Source organism: Vicugna pacos, chromosome 26, assembly GCF_048564905.1.
Source record: "Vicugna pacos chromosome 26, VicPac4, whole genome shotgun sequence".
NCBI lineage: Eukaryota > Metazoa > Chordata > Mammalia > Artiodactyla > Camelidae > Vicugna > Vicugna pacos.
The window spans coordinates 25,524,740-25,541,533 of record NC_133012.1 but is presented as its reverse complement, the minus strand read 5'-3'; the positions used below and the strand labels follow the sequence as shown (position 1 = coordinate 25,541,533).

Here is a 16,794-nt window from a genome sequence, read left to right as displayed (position 1 = left end):
TGATTTCTCTTCCTATTATTCTTAAGAATTCGATATAGGTGTGAGATTTCCACCACAGACACTAAGGTGTCAGACTAGATTAAGGTATTCATGAAATCCTTAAGAATAGAGGTCAAATATACAGAAAAGAGTCCAAGCATCAAATTCATAGATACGAATGGCTTTTGTTGGCTTCTACATCTAAAGATTTTAACAGAATGAAGATAAATTAGGATGAGAATGTCTTAGGAGCATATGAAGTGTTAAGTCCATACAGGGTCACCCAGCTGCCACTGAAGACTTCTGATTAATTCCATTTACCAGTTCAGAGTCGGTTTCTACTTACTTCATAACTTTGTTACTGTGGTTTAGATGGATCAATACTAGCCTCCATGCAAGCAAGCCGAGTGCCTAGTTACCTACAGATACACGGTGGGAGGGGCTGCTATTCACGTCATGGTCTGTACCATTAACGAGAGCTCTGAATGCTGCCTTTTACATTTAGAAAAACATGAGATAAATCTCAATACTGAATAAACCCAAATTGACAACCCTGAGTTAACAGGCACTTCCAAATGAGTTTAAGACCACTAAATAAAACAGAAAAAAATTTTTTTCACTTTCTATTTAAATGCTGCCATTTAAATCCCTCAGAATCATATTGCTCCCATGGATAAGTGCACATTCCTCTAACCCTCCATGACCGCCAGGTCAGGCTAGAATCTTTCCATTTCAGTCCTGATCGCCTGCATAACACTCACTCGGAGTAAGAACCCACAGGCACTTCAGCACGCACGTTCTGCCCTCGTAATGGGCTAGATCCTAGCTGCCCCCACTCTTCCGCGGGGCCTGAGGTGCCAGTGGGGTTTTAAAGGAGGCTCTCGGAACTCCCATCTGGGGGAGCAGAGCATCGTCTTAGTATTCTCTCCAGCTGCCAGAGTCCCACGTAGCTGCTGGCAGGGGAGCTTCTTTCCTCCCACAGTGAGAAACAGCCTTGGCAGAGCAGCAGGGTCACCATGGCAACCGTGCTCCGAGGCCCGGGACATGCTCGCAACAATCACCCTTTAAGGCTGAGGATCCTGCTGTCCCCCATCACCCGGCTTTCACCGCACCTCAAACGAGAAACCGCTCTATTAATGAGCGTCAGTGAGGGCAGGAAGCAGAGTGCTGGCACGGGGGAAAACACCCTTCTTGAGAAAAGTACGAAGAACAATCAAGGTTGCTTTGCGCAGGAAACATTTTCAGCATTAGATATGCTGGAAATAGGGCCACGGATTCTCAGAGAGAGCTGATGGTTGAAATATCCAACCCAGAATTGACATGCTACTGGCATGCCTATGTACGCAAAGAAGCATTTCTCATACCCAGTTCCTACTCGTATTTTCTCAAATGAATTAATGATATGCTTTTCACATGGGGGAGACTAAAAGGAATTATGAGACTCTATTTTCAACGCACTGTGAATCATGAGCATTTGTCCAAAAATTTCAAAGACAGACGCTCTTGAGATAGTCTATGATATGTGATTAATTTACTTTCATTTAAACTCTGTGAAGTAAACACAAGCCTTGGCTTTTGGTCACTCCACAAAGTGCACCGAAATAAATAAAGACCCTAAACCAACAAGAAAAAGAGCCTGAGAGGTTCCTGAGAAGGGAAGTCAACACAATGGTGGATCCTGGAAGAGAGACTGGCAAGAGACTGACAACTTATTCACTGATGAGGTTTTCCCAGTACCATTTCCCAATGAGTTGATTCTTTCTCATCGGACCTACAGTGTCACCTTTGTCATTACCAAGCACCCACAGAGGTCTGAGTCTGTCTGGGGACTGTCTATGCTGCTCCACTGGGCTGTGGTCTGTTGGTGCGTCCCTGGGCCTTGGCGTTTGCCTTGGGTTGTGGTGGAGAAAATTCCCCCGATTTCTTCACCCTTCGCGTGTGTCTCATGCTTTTCGTGGCCCTGTTACATCAACATGTAGATTTTAGAAACTCTTTGACTCCACAATTTACCTTATTGGGATTCTGACTGGTATTTTTATACTTATTTTGTATCTAGGATTTTTTTAAAATTCTTTTTTGATCCTCTGAGTTATTTTGATTCTGTGAATTATTTTGAGTTTGTGCTGATACGCATCCCACCTACGAAAATTCTGAGCTTTCTTTCCTTCTTTTCATTATTTGTACTTTTTACTGATCTTTCTCTTGACTTTACTCTGTTGTTTTACCATTAAGTGTAATGTTCATGATTGTTTTATTGGTTAAAGAAGGTCTCTTCAATTTTGAATTCTATCACATGCTTTTTCCCCATCTGTTGAAATAATTTTGTTTTTTCTTTTTATCTGTTATTTTGAACTTTTTTTTCAATTTTAAACTAAACTTGCATTCCTGAGAAAGCTCCAACTGAGTCATACTGTATTTTTTAATACATTTCTGAATGTGTCACGCTAACATTTTGTTCAATACTTTTGCATGTATCAATTCATTCCACAAATAATTAGCAGGCCCTCACCAGTGCCAGCTACTACACTAATTGCTGGAGCTGTGGAAGTAAATCCAGAAGACAAAAGTCTCTGCCTTCCTTCTCGAGGTGGGAGACAGACAATAAACAAGATGCAGAAGTAATACATGTGAGAATGTGAAAAGTGCAAAGAAAAGCAAAACATGGAAGAGGGGTAGGGAATACTGGAATAATTCAGGGAAGGAATGATCGAGATGACATTTTTAAAAAGATATGAAGGAGGTAAAGGGGCCACAGAAGACGCTCTTTGGGAGCAGAGAGTTTCAAACAGGGGGAAAGTAAATGCTAATGTCCTGAGGCAGGTGTGTGCCTGGAGTATTTGAGGAACATCTAAGAAGTCAGTGGTGGTAAAATAGATTGAAGTTGAAACCAAAGAACACAAGATGAGATGATGAGATTCAAAGTGCAATGAGTGAGGACAGGGATGTCCATGTTAATGAATGTGACTGACATCGAATTTTTTGCTTTCCTGTTTTGGAATCAAGTTCATCCTAGCCTTGTAAGGTGAGCTCCTTTACCTACACCCTGGGGCTGTTTGCGTTAGGTTTAGCTGCACAGGAGATATTTGGTTGAACCAGCCAGGAAAACCAACCAGGCCACTTGTGTACTTTACGGGAATAAGTTTAACTACTGATCTAATTTGTTAATGGTTATAAAACTAATCAAGTCTTCTGTTTCTTTACTTAAGTCTGTTTGTTGAGTTCAATTTTGTAGGCATTTGTAACTTAATATAAGATTTAAAATTTAGAAACAGAATAGTCATCATTAAATCAAGACTCGACTGTACTCAGTGTATTGCACATGCTCATCCCTTTTTTTGATGGCTTGCCAGCCCTGAATCACTATATCAATATACAGAGAAGGTTATTTAAGCTCCTACTGGTAAGTCCACTGTGTCTACAGGACTGACAAAAAATACGATCTCTACCTACTAGCAGTGAGGAATAAATAAACCTACAAACTAGTGGGAAGTAAAATTAGAAATTTCTGGCACCTTTTCAAAAGATTTCCAAAAATATTCTATCTGAATATTTAGTATTGTTGTGATGTTTTGTATGTCCAATCAGAGCAGCCTGGATCACGGCATTCATCAAGTCAGAAAGAGCGGCAGTGGGCTTGGAGTTCTGAATTATTTGAAGAATAGTTGAAAAATGGCCTTGGTCTAAAGCATAGCATCCTTGAAAGATGAGCAGTGAGATACTAGTTTAAAACTGTGCTTGTGAAGAATTATTTACACTGTAAAGCTGATGGCAAACAGAATTTCTGACCCTCACCCTTTAATTAATGGCATAATCCTCTACAGTTTTAAAGAACTCTAGAATATTGCTCAAATAATCCCCAAATATTATTAAAATGTTACTAACATTTCAATTAAATATATTCCTGGCCTGAACAAAGTACAGAGTTAAGGTAAACAATGGAATGATTCAGGACAAAGCGGCAAAATCAAGAAAACTCAAACAACAGCTTTTAATGTTAATTATTTTAGTCACTGCTATAATACTGTGCTTAAACAAATTAGTTCCTAATTTTAAGAAAGAACAACTTGGAAAAGGAAAAGAATATGCAGAGTTTGGAGATATTCTTTACACCCTGTTCAATTTGTGGTTGGGTACCAAAATCACCAGGGACTTCTGTCAAAAATAGAGCTTCTGGGATCCCCTCCGTTGAAAACTTTGTTTTTATCAAGTACTTCAGCCGATTCTGAGGTACAGATGTAGCAACATCGGAAACCATGCAGTAGGATGTAAAATCATATTAAATGTCTAACATACTTTAAGATGAGTTGATGAACCAGATACACATGTAATACAGGGATTAAGAAGGATTTGCTCTAAGAATTTTGAACACATTATTAAGCAAAGTGTTCCGTTTATAACTAAATGACATCCATGAGAGCTTTCTGAACAGTTCCAATGCATCAGAAGCAGTGCCAAGGCTTCAATGTACTGACGGGTGGGTCCCAGAGTAACCTTGCGAGGGAGGTATAATTCCAAACGGATGATTTCTCAAATGATTACTGAGCGCTGTGAAAAGGTATGTGAAAGCCTGTGTATTGCGAATTCTTCCAGAGGGATGATGACACTATCCTTTTCAAAATATTTTTATTATGGAAGTTTTTGTAATACTGGTATTTACAACTTAAAAAAGTTAAAAAATATATCACTAATTGAAGAGCTTATGTACTGGTCACCATGACTTAGCAAGAATGTTTGGATTAATTAAACTTATTTCCCGAAGGCAGAAAAATTAATTGTTTCAGTAATGATTAGAACCACACTCTTCTGACTGTGGTAACGAGCCCCGAGGGCGAGGGAGCTAGCGGGTGGAGACAGGTTTCTAAAGTGCAATCAAGCGGTCCCTGGAAGGAAAAAATGCGGAGCACCGAAACTGGTCTGAGCTCCAGACGCCAGTGAGGTCTTTGCAGAACACACCTTGCTCGTTCAGACGATGTTCAGAGATCCCGTAAAAATCCTCATCTTCCCCCGTAATGGATATAAACACCAGCATGGCTGTGTCCTCTGTTCAAAATGCCATTGTGTGTTTGTTCTTTGGGCTATCCATTGCTGCTTGGGTATCCATTCTCAAGATGTATTAGCTTAAAACAAAAATATATTATAATTTCTCATATTTGCATGGGTTTCCCGGACTCAAATGGACAGTTTTTCGCTCGGGATCATTCAAGCAGCTGTAGCCAAAAGATGAGTGGGACCTGGAGTCCTCTGACTGCTCGAATGAGCTGGTCTCCAAGACGGTTCCTTCACTTGCCTGGTGGTAAAGCAGCCCAGCCGGCAGGCCTGCAACACCCGCGGGCTTCCTAGGAGTGTCTCAGTGCAGGTGGCTCCTCCCGGGGGCTGTCTAAGCCGCCTCACTGCCTGGTGAGACATCTTGGATGGCTTCTATCAAAGTAGGAGCTCTGAGCGACAGAAAGCAAACGTTTCCAGGTGAGGCTGAGCGTGGAAAGGGGCCACGTTCTACGGGTAAGGTCGTCACAGGCAGGGGTGGGGAAGCTGACCCCAAGTCTGGGTGGGAGGGGTGGTAAAGAATTCGTAGCCGTCTTTCATCTGCCACAAGATCATCCAGTTTAAAAATGAACTTTCTACTCCAAGGATCACTTTGTTTTTCTCCAGGACACTCATCGACATTTGCTGTATTTCTTTAATCTAACTTTTTGACTTTATCGACTCTCTTCACCAAAATGAAAAAAAAAAACTATGAGGTCAGAAATTTCTGGGTTTTGTTCATTTTGTATGCCTCGTCCCTACAATGCTATCTGATGCGTGGTAGATGCTTAATTCATACTTGCTGAATAAATGGATTGGGACATTTGTTGCAACAACCAGCTAGGACAGGTCAAACAGAGGTCATTAGCCTCAAACCTTCCACCATGCCCACTTTGCAGACAAATGTCAGAAACGTGAAAATCTAGAGGGTGGATATTCGTTACAACACTATTTCCCTTTTTTTTGGTGTCCTTTTTTTTTTTCAAATTTAGCTTATTTTTCTTTCGAAGTAACTGGTAGAGAGAGTTTATGCAGGTCGCTGGGAAGGTGACTGACAAGCCTCCTGTGATGTATTGTCTTCATATTGTAGAAGAAAAACCTGGGGTTGGGACGCCCCTCACACAGCATGATGCAGGACGCACCTGCCAGTGCTTGGGCCTGTGCTGATAGATTTGTCTCTAAAATATGTTTGCTTTGATAATACACCATACTGAGGGTTATCAGTACAGTTCTCCATCACACAAAGTGAAAACACATACTTCTAGATCAAAAGCAACAGAGAGTCTACTGAAGATTCTGATTGCTTACATTTCAAACAGATTAAAATTAAATTCCAAACAGAAAAAGCTGATGCCATTGACAGTAAAAGTGAAAAATCACTGGCCTCTTGAGCAAACTAATTCAGGAAAAGAGAATGGTGTTTTTCCTCAAGTAAGTTAAGTTACTTACCTATGTTCAGTAAAATTTTATAGGATTTTGAAAATCATTTGTTAAGTAAGGATCCAAAATAGTGTGGTGCCTGGATATATTTCCTTTGTAACACTTTGCCTTCCTAGATGGGTCTATTCTTTGACCTCACATATCACTAATTCTAAAGCTGGAGGAATTATTTCAAAATGTAAGCAGAAATACGTCACTCTCCCGCTGCAGTCCTTCCTTGACTTTCCGTCACACCTCCTCTCCCCACGCCATCCATACACGGCCTGCTCCCCGGAACGCTGTTTCTGATCTACGGCGCCACTTCCCACCAGGCGCCACTTGGCCCCACTGCGCACCAGCAGCGCGGCCACCTTCCAGGGCCTTGAAGACAAGCCTTGGCACTCATGCCACCCTCTGGTCCCGATGCTCTTCCTGTGGCAGGCGCCTTCCTCCGCCCAGCCTACTTGTCTCCTCCTTACAGAGAATCCTCTTTAGTATTTATGAAAAAGGATCCTGCTTTCTTTTTTTTAATTTGTACACACACATACACACACACACACAAACACACAAATCCTCAAACACTCATTCACACAGTCACATACACAGACATTCACATTTAAATTTGCTAGTCCTCAGGGACCAAATTTTTTACATAAATCCTCTGAAGTGACTAATGTGTTTCTGGCTCACAAGAAATCAAGTATATGTGTCTTATTGGTACTTTTTAATTTCTTAACCCTTTTCTGGAAATCATTTTAGCTTCTGAGTTTTTAACTAACTTTATTTTATTTTTTTAAACTTTTTTTATTGAGTTATAGTCATTTAACAATGTTGTGTCAAATTCCAGTGTAGAGCACAATTTTTCAGTTATATATGAACATATATACATTCATTGTCACATTCTCTTTCGCTGTGAGCCACCACAAGATCCTGTATATATTTCCCTGGTCAACTAATCTTCAACAAAGGAGGCAAGAATATACAATGGGGTGCAGGTGTCATCCTGAAGTAGGGTTCCTTCTGGATATATGCCCAGGAGCGGGATTCCTGGGTCATACAGTAAGTCTATTCCTAGTCTTTTGAGGAATCTCCATACTGTTTTCCACAGTGGCTGCACCAAACTGCATTCCCACCAGCAGTGTAGGAGGGTTCCCCTTTCTCCACAGACTCTCCAGCAATGTTCATAGAAGCACTGTTTACAATAGCCAAGACATGGAGACACCCTAAATGTCCATCAATGGATGACTGGATAAAGAAGATGTGGTATATTTATACAATGGAATACTATTCAGCCATAAAAATCGACAACATAACGCCATTTGCAGCAACATGGATGCTCCTGGAGAATGTCATTCTAAGTGAGGTTAGCCAGAAAGAGAAAGAAAAATACCATATGAGATCACTCATATGTGGAATCTAAAAAACAAACAAACAAACAAAAAAACAAAGCATAAATAGAAAACAGAAACAGACTCATAGACATAGAATACAAACTTGTGGTTGTCAAGGGGGTGGGGGATGGGAAGGGATAGATGGGATTTCAAAATGTAGAACAGATAAACAAGATTATACTGTATAGCACAGGGAAATATACACAAGATTTTAGGGTAGCTCACAGAGAAAAAAATGTGACAATGAATATATATATGTTCATGTATAACTGAAAAATTGTGCTGAACACTGGAATTTGACACAACATTGTAAAATGATGATAAATCAATAAAAAATGTTTAAAAATTAAATTAAATTTAAAAAAAACAATATACAATGGAATAAAGACAGTCTCTTCAGCAAATGGTGTTGGGAAAACTGGACAGCAGCATGTAAATCAATGAAGCTAGAACACTCCCTTACACCATACACAAAAATAAACTCAAAATGGATCAAAGACCTACTTTCAATATTAAAAAAGTCCAGTGGAAACGGTGTATTCACTGATGATGAGGTAGAGTTCCTTTCATCACAGTGTATCTTCAAGCTCATCATTTATTAGCAGACACTTATTTTTTAATTACGCATTTTTCTACATCAGTACTTCACATGTGATCATGAATGTGACACTGCACAGATTGTCAACATTTTGGCTTTTGCTGGAATTTTATAATAGAGTAGCACTCGTATTGACTGTCATTTGCATACAGGTACATCTGAATGGGCAATAAAGTAAAAAATTAATCATTACTTACGTCTCTTTATTTATTTTTATTTATAGGAGGGGTTAGGTTTGATGTTTGTTTGTTTACTTTTAATGAAGATACTGGGGATTGAACCCAGGACCTCATGCATGCTAAGCACATGCTCTACAACTGAGCTATTCCTCTTCCCTCTACGTATGTCTCTTTAGATAAAGAAACTTTTCCAGCCAACTAGAAAAAAGAAAGAGCCTGGTGATGAAATGGACCCTCTAGGACAAATTGAGGATATGCTGCTTTAAATGAAAATATTTCGTTCTCATGGGAATTACACAATTGAGCCCCCATGTTTCATTCTTGGTTTATATGGTAAACCATGTATTATAAAAGATTTTTTTAAATGTCTTCTTCACATCACAAAGGAGCTGCCATAATTGCCCAGAATTTCCAGTGTAGTAAGGCATTCTGTGCTGTGAAATAAGCATTATGTGCCACATAGTGAAGCAATATGGCATTAGGAGGTGATTTTTGAACTTTAAATAGTATACAATGCTTTGTAAAATTGCATCAACTAAGTATAGCAGTTTCGATTCCAGATCAAGTATCTTAATATTCTTTTTATCTTTATGATCACTGAGAAATATTCTTTATAACCAAATTTACAACAGCAAAAGCAGCAATAGTTTGCTTATATTTTTATGCCAGATATACTGTGGATTTTTAAAAAATAAAATTAGTATTTACATGCAATGTAAGTTTACTCTTATAATTCAGTGGATTTACCAGGTATTTAAGGGTAACATCTGAGTTACTTATGACAACCTTACACATAATGTAATTCACCAACAAATATTATCTTGATATGTATATTATTATATTGCTACTTTAAAAATAACAGAATAAGGGAATTTAAAAGACGAATCTTGAAAAAAGAGTAACATTTACATTATTTAAATTAAATTGGTCAAAAAATGCATCACTCCATGTTTGAACCATATGGCAATTAAAAATAAGTATTGATCACAGTTTTCTTTAAAGCCCCAGTGAAAAAGGCAAGATGGGGTCATCTTCTAGCACACTCCAAGTGCATGGTCACATACATATTTTATATAAGATTGGAGCATATTTAAAATATTATTGAAGAATTTGAAGACATTCTTGAAAGTAAAAATATAACTTTGAAAGCTAGTGACTAAAATAACTAAGCAATAATTCCCTAACTAAGAATTAAAGTTGTGAAAGAAAATTAAAAAAATACGGTTTTCTTTTTAAAGATAGCAAGAACTACTCATAGAAGGTTTATTTCTTTAATTTAGTCCGTGGAAATTCCCTATGGCATTTGCAATACAGCCATAGTTCTCTAAACATAATGATAGGTTTTTAATGCAATCTGGTGTTTTAGAATTTACACATTTATTTTAATTAAAAAATTTTTTTTCAGTAAGGCAGGTATTGAAAATTTCTTTTTTTTAACATTTTTTATTGATTTATAATCATTTTACAATGTTGTGCCAAATTCCAGTGTTCAGCACAATTTTTCAGTCATTCATGGACATATAAACACTCGTCACATTTTTTTCTCTGTGATTTATCATAACATTTTGTGTATATTTCCCTGTGCTATACAGTGTAATCTTGTTTATCTGTTCTACAATTTTGAAATCCCAGTCTATCCCTTCCCACCCTCTACCCCCCTGGTAACCACAAGTCTGTATTCTCTGTCCATGAGTCTATTTCTGTCCTGTATTTATGCTTTGTTTTTGTTTGTCTGTTTTTGTTTTTGTTTTTTAGATTCCACATATGAGCGATCTCATATGGTATTTTTCTTTCTCTTTCTGGCTTACTTCACTTAGAATGACATTCTCTAGGAGCATCCATGTTGCTGCAAATGGCATTATGTTGTCGGTTTTTATGGCTGAGTAGTATTCCATTGTATAAATACACCACTTCTTCTTTTTCCAGTCACCTGTTGATGGACATTTAGGCTGTTTCCATGTTTTGGCTATTGTAAATAGTGCTGCTATGAACATTGGGGTACAGGTGTCATCCTGAAGTAGATTTCCTTCTGGGTACAAGCCCAGGAGTGGGATTCCTGCGTCATATGGTAAGTCTATTCCTAGTCTTTTGAGGAATCTCCACACTGTTTTCCATAGTGGCTGCACCAAACTGCATTCCCACCAGCAGTGTAGGAGGGTTCCCCTTTCTCCACAGCCTCTCCAGCATTTGTCATTTTTGGATTTTTGAATGACGGCCATTCTGACTGGTGTGAGGTGATACCTCACTGTAGTTTTGATTTGCATTTCTCTGATAATTAGTGATTTTGAGCATTTTTTCATGTGCTTTTTGATCATTTGTATGTCTTCCTCAGAGAATTGCTTGTTTAGGTCTTCTGCCCATTTTTGGATTGGGTTGTTTATTTTTTTCTTATTGAGTCATATGAGCTGCTTATATATTTTGGAGATCAAGCCTTTGTTGGTTTCACTTGCAAAAATTTTCTCCCATTCCGTAGGTTTTCTTCTTGTTTTATTTCTGGTTTCCTTTGCTCTGCAGAAGCTTGTAAGTTTCATTAGGTCCCATTTGTTTATTCTTGCTTTTATTTCTTCTAGGAGAAAATTTTTGAAATGTATGTCAGATAATGTTTTGCCTATGTTTTCCTCTAGGAGGTTTATTGTACCTTGTCTTATGTTTAAGTCTTTAATCCATTTTGAGTTGATTTCTGTATATGGTGTAAGGGTGTGTTCTAGCTTCACTGTTTTACGAAAGTTTCTATTTCATAGTTACTACAATATACAAAGATTTGGTATGAGGCAAAATGTAAAGTTATATTCTGAAACATCAAAATTACAAGAATATTTTCAGAGGCAATTTCCTACATCAAAACATAAGTTATTTCAAAATATATATGGAAGAGAGAACAAAGAAAAACATCTCTTGATAATCACATTAAGATGTTTTACAATGAACATTAGCAGATTTTTCAAAATGAGTATATTTTTTCACAATCAGTTTCACAACCAGTTCTGTCACAAGTAGTCACAAACAAGTTGCTATAATTTGTTAGGAGGAAAACTTCCATAGTCCTGAAGCACTGTTAAGAGTGTCTGAATAGTCTAACGTGCATTTGGAAATTGGCAAAATGGCAACATTTCAAAGTAGAAATGTCACTTCTGCAAGCACTATCTTTTCTCAAGCAGCACAGACTTTAAAAAGCCAAAAGATATTTTTAAATCAACAGAACAGAATTTTTCTTTTCTTTTCTCTCCCGCCCCCGCACCACCCTGATCAAGGAGCTATTGTCCTGCGCTCTGCTCCCTAAGTTCAAAGTCCCTAACACATCTTTTTACATGTCGTAGAGGAAATGCTGATTGTCTCCGAGCCAAGCATAAGCCTGCCATTTTGTTGTTTCTATTACAATCTGAATGAGCACTGGGATCACAAAACATACATGCAGTTTTTTTAATTACAGTGATTTTCACTTTCGACTAATTTGTCCCATACACCACATATTTTACGTCCTTTGCGTCTTTTGATCATATCCCAGATGACTCCTAGACAGTGGCGGTTGAAAAATAAAGGTTGAGAGAGAGAGAGACGACAAAGCATCCTGTGGACATGTGATAACATTGTGCCTGGTAGCTGTTTCTGCCTTCTGCTCACCATGGGGCACATCTTTATGAGAGTTCAGCCTGTGTATGAAAACCTGCACTTCACATAAATCTTTTTATTTCATGTTACCAATCCCCAGAATTTTATGAATATACACAAAGCTCATTTTCAGTTCCTGCCAGTCACCTCGAGTGGCTGTGAAGTTAAAGCAAGAATTGCTGTACAAGTAATGGAAGAATGCCCGTGGAAAACTGAAAAGGCAGATACAGCACATACAACATTCGGCGTTTATACTCTCTAGCAGACACTCTGCACTTGGGCACAGGGTTCCCATATCGTGGTTTGCGTGAGAATTGACAATCAGCTTCAGAGATCAGGGGCTACGATTTATACACCTTTACACACCCAGGATTCCATACAGTTTGGCTCACGAACACAAGAAGCCTGGAATAACTCCAAGGACGTATCTTCTATCTCTATTTGGTATTTTTTCTTTTTGTTTGTTTGAGTTTTCTATATGCAGGAAGGATAAGTCAACTTCAACTTCAACATGCTGTCCACTCAAATTATACTGGAAAAAAAAATTAGAGCCACAGCAATAGAATCAAAAGATGGAGCTTAACTCGAGGAAACCTTAGATGTCTATTTCACGTTGTAAAGAAAAACGGTAACTTCCGTCTTTGGCCACGACCGGCCACTGCTGGGGTGTGCTGGAAAAGGAGCACAATGGTTACATTTCTGCTTTTTTCAGTAAGTAGCAGTATTTAAATGTATTTAGTGTTTGTTTTTTTCTCTTTTTGAAAAAACAAAATCTAATTTAAAAAAAACTCCATTGGGAGATCATGTGGAGTATAGAATTGGCTTTCTTACCATTAAAGCTGTTGTATATTAGCTTAATGTTTTCTCGAATCATTGGACAGTCTCAGTTGGATAATCCTTGGAGGCACTACTTACTAAATGAACACACTGGCCTTAAAACATGGACAAAAGTGTTTTGCATTTGTGATAAAAACTACTGACATGTTATGCAGTTTTCACTGGTATATATGATCAAACTTAAGTAACTGAAAGGATTATTTTTACCTAGCACATCTGACAATGCTCATGGTAAGACTGAGCTTGGAAGTGAGAGAAAAGAATTGGACTGAAAGCCACTACTGTTAAAAACAGCATGTTCTAAAAAAAAAATCCTATCATCATTTGTAGGTAAGATTCTGGGAGAGGAGTTTACAGTAACTCCAGTGGTTTACTCTCATAATGAGATTCTAAATGAGACCTGTATTTGCTGCTGTTTAATTACGCAAAGATGACACCTATGTCTAAGATGATTTTTCTTTAACTTAAGAAACCGCAAGCCCTGACGTATTTCAGCACCAGAACTGAATGAGGAAAATCCAGGGGAATCATGCTACAAGAGTGACCTTGACCCTCTCATGACTAGGAAGCAAATGTCCCCGGGGGAATATTAACGTTTGATCCCAGACAAACGTTCAATGAAAGCAAAGTCATTGCCACCCGTCAGGATTTTCGCCCTCTTTTCTCAGCAGTATTGTGACTCCCATTTCAAACATGTTTGATTTTTAAATGTAGGTGTAGCTAATTAATCAGGAGGCTGTCAGTTTGAAAATTTAGCCAGTGCTGCAGTGCTAACGGACAAGCAAAAAGGTATTTCTGGAGGAGTCTGGCCAGAATACTGCATTGTCACCAAAAAGTCCCAGAATCTGAACTGGTAGGCTTATTGTATTTACATCAGTTATAACCTAAATTAAGAGAAAATGTGAAACATTCATCTAATCGCCTGGTCGCTTTTGAAAAAGAAGAGGGAGCTGACCTTTAATTTATAAAGATATGAGTTAAGAAATGTTGAATCTACTACTGGACAAATAAATTAACAACATTTATGCATCCAGATGCTAACACCAATGCGTTTGGGATTCTAATATTGAAAAAAGCATATTAAAATGTACTGTGCATCATAGTCCATATGCGATTTGTTAATGAATAATACACATGCATGACTGTTATAACTGAGAGAGCTTGAGGGTCAGGTGAGAACAGAAACAGAGAGGCCTTGAGGGTATCTGCTGCACGGCTCTGTTTTCCTTGGAGCAAGGCTAAAATCCTGACAAGGGCCTGAGGTCCGCCTCCATCATCTCTCCAGCCCCCTCCCGCTCTTGGCCACACCCTCCTCCTCGCTGTGCCCCACACCCAGCCTTCGCATCGCTAGAAGCTACGCTTTTTCCGAAACACGTTCTTCCCTTGGATACTGGGGAATTCACTTCTTCACGTTCCTTCAGATTCTCACTCAATTTTCACTCTGACTGTCCAGTTTACAAATGGTGCCCTGCTTTCCCCATATTCACAGATGTAGACTCCAGATTCCTGTTACCTTGCTCTGCTTTTTCTTATTTCCACGTGACTTTCCAACATAATATAAGGTTTACTCATCTGTATTATCTATTATTTTTCTGCCTCCTCCGCTGGAGTGTTAAGCTCACACACAGTTGGAGCTCAATTAACATCTGTTGAATGAATATCATCTTTTAATTGATCACTTGATACCAAGTGAAGTGCAAGTCAAGGGGAGCTCCTGAGAGTCGGGAGATGGATGGGAAGTTGGAGTGAGCATAGAGAAAATACAAACAAATTGAGGAAACGTGGTTATCGCTATTGTGGGCACAGCAGGTCTCTAACCACGATTAGGAAAATTCTATCGATGGTTGAGACGGCAGTGATGGTGGGTTTGTTTTCATCTTTACCTACATTTGGCAGATAGAACTGGCCCCATGGTCAAGTCATAAGCAAGAGAATTCAAGGTTTTCATTTGGTGATCATAAGCAAGCTTGTCTCCGAAATATTATGAAATAAATCTGGGATTTACATGTATTTAAGGGTTTGAATTCTGAAGAGATCTCCCATCTATTAAGCCAACGGTTACTCAAGAATTTCTGTTATTATCTGTATTTTATAACCTGAGGGAGCTCAGCCATGGAGCTATGAACTGATCTGCCTAAGGCCACACATTGCAGGAGCAGAGTTAAGTTATAAGCCAGATCCACTGAGTGTCAGACCCACGTTAGGTTCAGGCAATGGAAAGATGAGTGAAACTGACATGCTCCTTCCCTCTGGAAGCTTTTAGCCCAGTGGTGACGACACGGGTTTGTTCATCACCTCTTCATGAAAAAATATGCTGCTTGTGAAAAACATAAAAACATTGAGAAATCAAGCTATCTATAGAGTTCAAGCTAGTTTTAAAAGTAAACTCAGTTATCCTTTGTCTTTGCTGTTGTTTTAGCTACCTGGGGAGAAATACCTCTTTATTTGAGATTTAACAATCTTAAGAGCTTTCCTCCATGAAGCAAATGGGTCTCACAAGTCAGCACGGGCTTTGTACTTTACTCACCCAATACCTAAACTCATTTATCCTATCTCTCCGAGACCAGAGGAACAGGATACAAAGACCCAGGTTTAGGATCAAGTCTTGCATCTGCATAGTTTTTTTGCCTAATTGCATGTTTAAGAGTAATGGGTACACAGCATAGACACTGAATTATTTTGCTTAAAAAGTAACCTCATACCATCTCTAAAATGGCACTTTAATTCCAATTTGAGAACTAGTTTCATCACTTAGATTAAAATGTTGCCATTCATTATAATAATATTAGTGGCATTCTTATTTAATCTTTCATCCTAAACATCTAAATTCCTGTAGAGTGTGCCAACTTTGATGTTCCGTCAAAATTTCCAAAACTGAACTTTCATCATTTTCCTCAGATTGACTTCCACTATCCCATGCTAGAAAAATTAAAGTGTATTTTGATTAAATCCCTCTCGTTGGTTGCCTATATTATTTTCTGCCAATTTTTTCTTTTTCTTTAACATTTTCTTGCCATTTCCAGTGTTGCCACTGTAACTTGTAATTCTTCAATTCTTACTTAATTTTATGGCTCAGAACCATGTTCTGTCCCCTGACTTCTAGTTGTTCTGTTTTCTAATATACATCTAAATAGTCACCAATTAATAAGCTTCACCACCTTCAACTGGTCATTTCTTTGTTCAAAAATGTGTAGTGGTCTTCTGTTTTATGTAAGTAATTGTCAATCTTCTTTGCTAGTTTTCAAGGTTCCTCAAGACTCACATTAAACTATTTCAAACGTAGTCAGTCCCTTACTTTAAAAAAAAGTCTTAATATTAATATTATGTAAACTGTTCCTTATTCTGTTTTTGTATTTCAAATCTCAACTTTTTGGCAGCCAAAATGTTTCTTTCTGGAGATAGATTATACCTTTGAGAATGATTTATTTATAAGAACTTTTTCATACAGTGTATGCTTTCCAACAAGCCAATAAGCAATTATCGAATGCTTACTTTAAAAATGCCATGAAGCAATATTTATCTTTGACCAGAACAATGCTCTCTATACTATATTTTGTATGGGTCACTTAGAATAATTTATAGTAAATTGTTTTCAAAGTACATCCTTCTGAAAAAAAAAAGTACATCCTTCTGGATTTTTCCATTGCTTCAGTATATTTTGAATTTTTAAAATATAGAATTAACAGCAATACTTATTCCTCTGGACAAATATCTTCCAAAAACTTGTACCATGAAGAGTGAATATGGGGGTTAAATAGCA

At 38.1% G+C, this 16,794-nt stretch overlaps 1 protein-coding gene across 9 annotated transcripts in view; it reads right to left on the bottom strand.

The window, feature by feature from the left end:
* Positions 1 to 16,794, bottom strand: part of GPM6A (glycoprotein M6A) — a 246,881-nt gene that overhangs the window by 32,812 nt on the left and 197,275 nt on the right. The window contains exons 1-2 of one of the 9 annotated variants that reach the window (XM_072950524.1): positions 741 to 940; positions 326 to 398 (exon numbers count right to left, since the gene is read on the bottom strand). The exons of 7 other annotated variants lie outside the window; for them this stretch is intronic. The gene's annotated coding sequence lies outside the window, so the exon portion shown is untranslated. Of the gene's footprint in view, positions 1 to 325; positions 399 to 740; positions 941 to 16,794 lie in introns of those variants that run through there. One more of the 9 variants, XM_072950523.1, reaches the window with a different exon arrangement.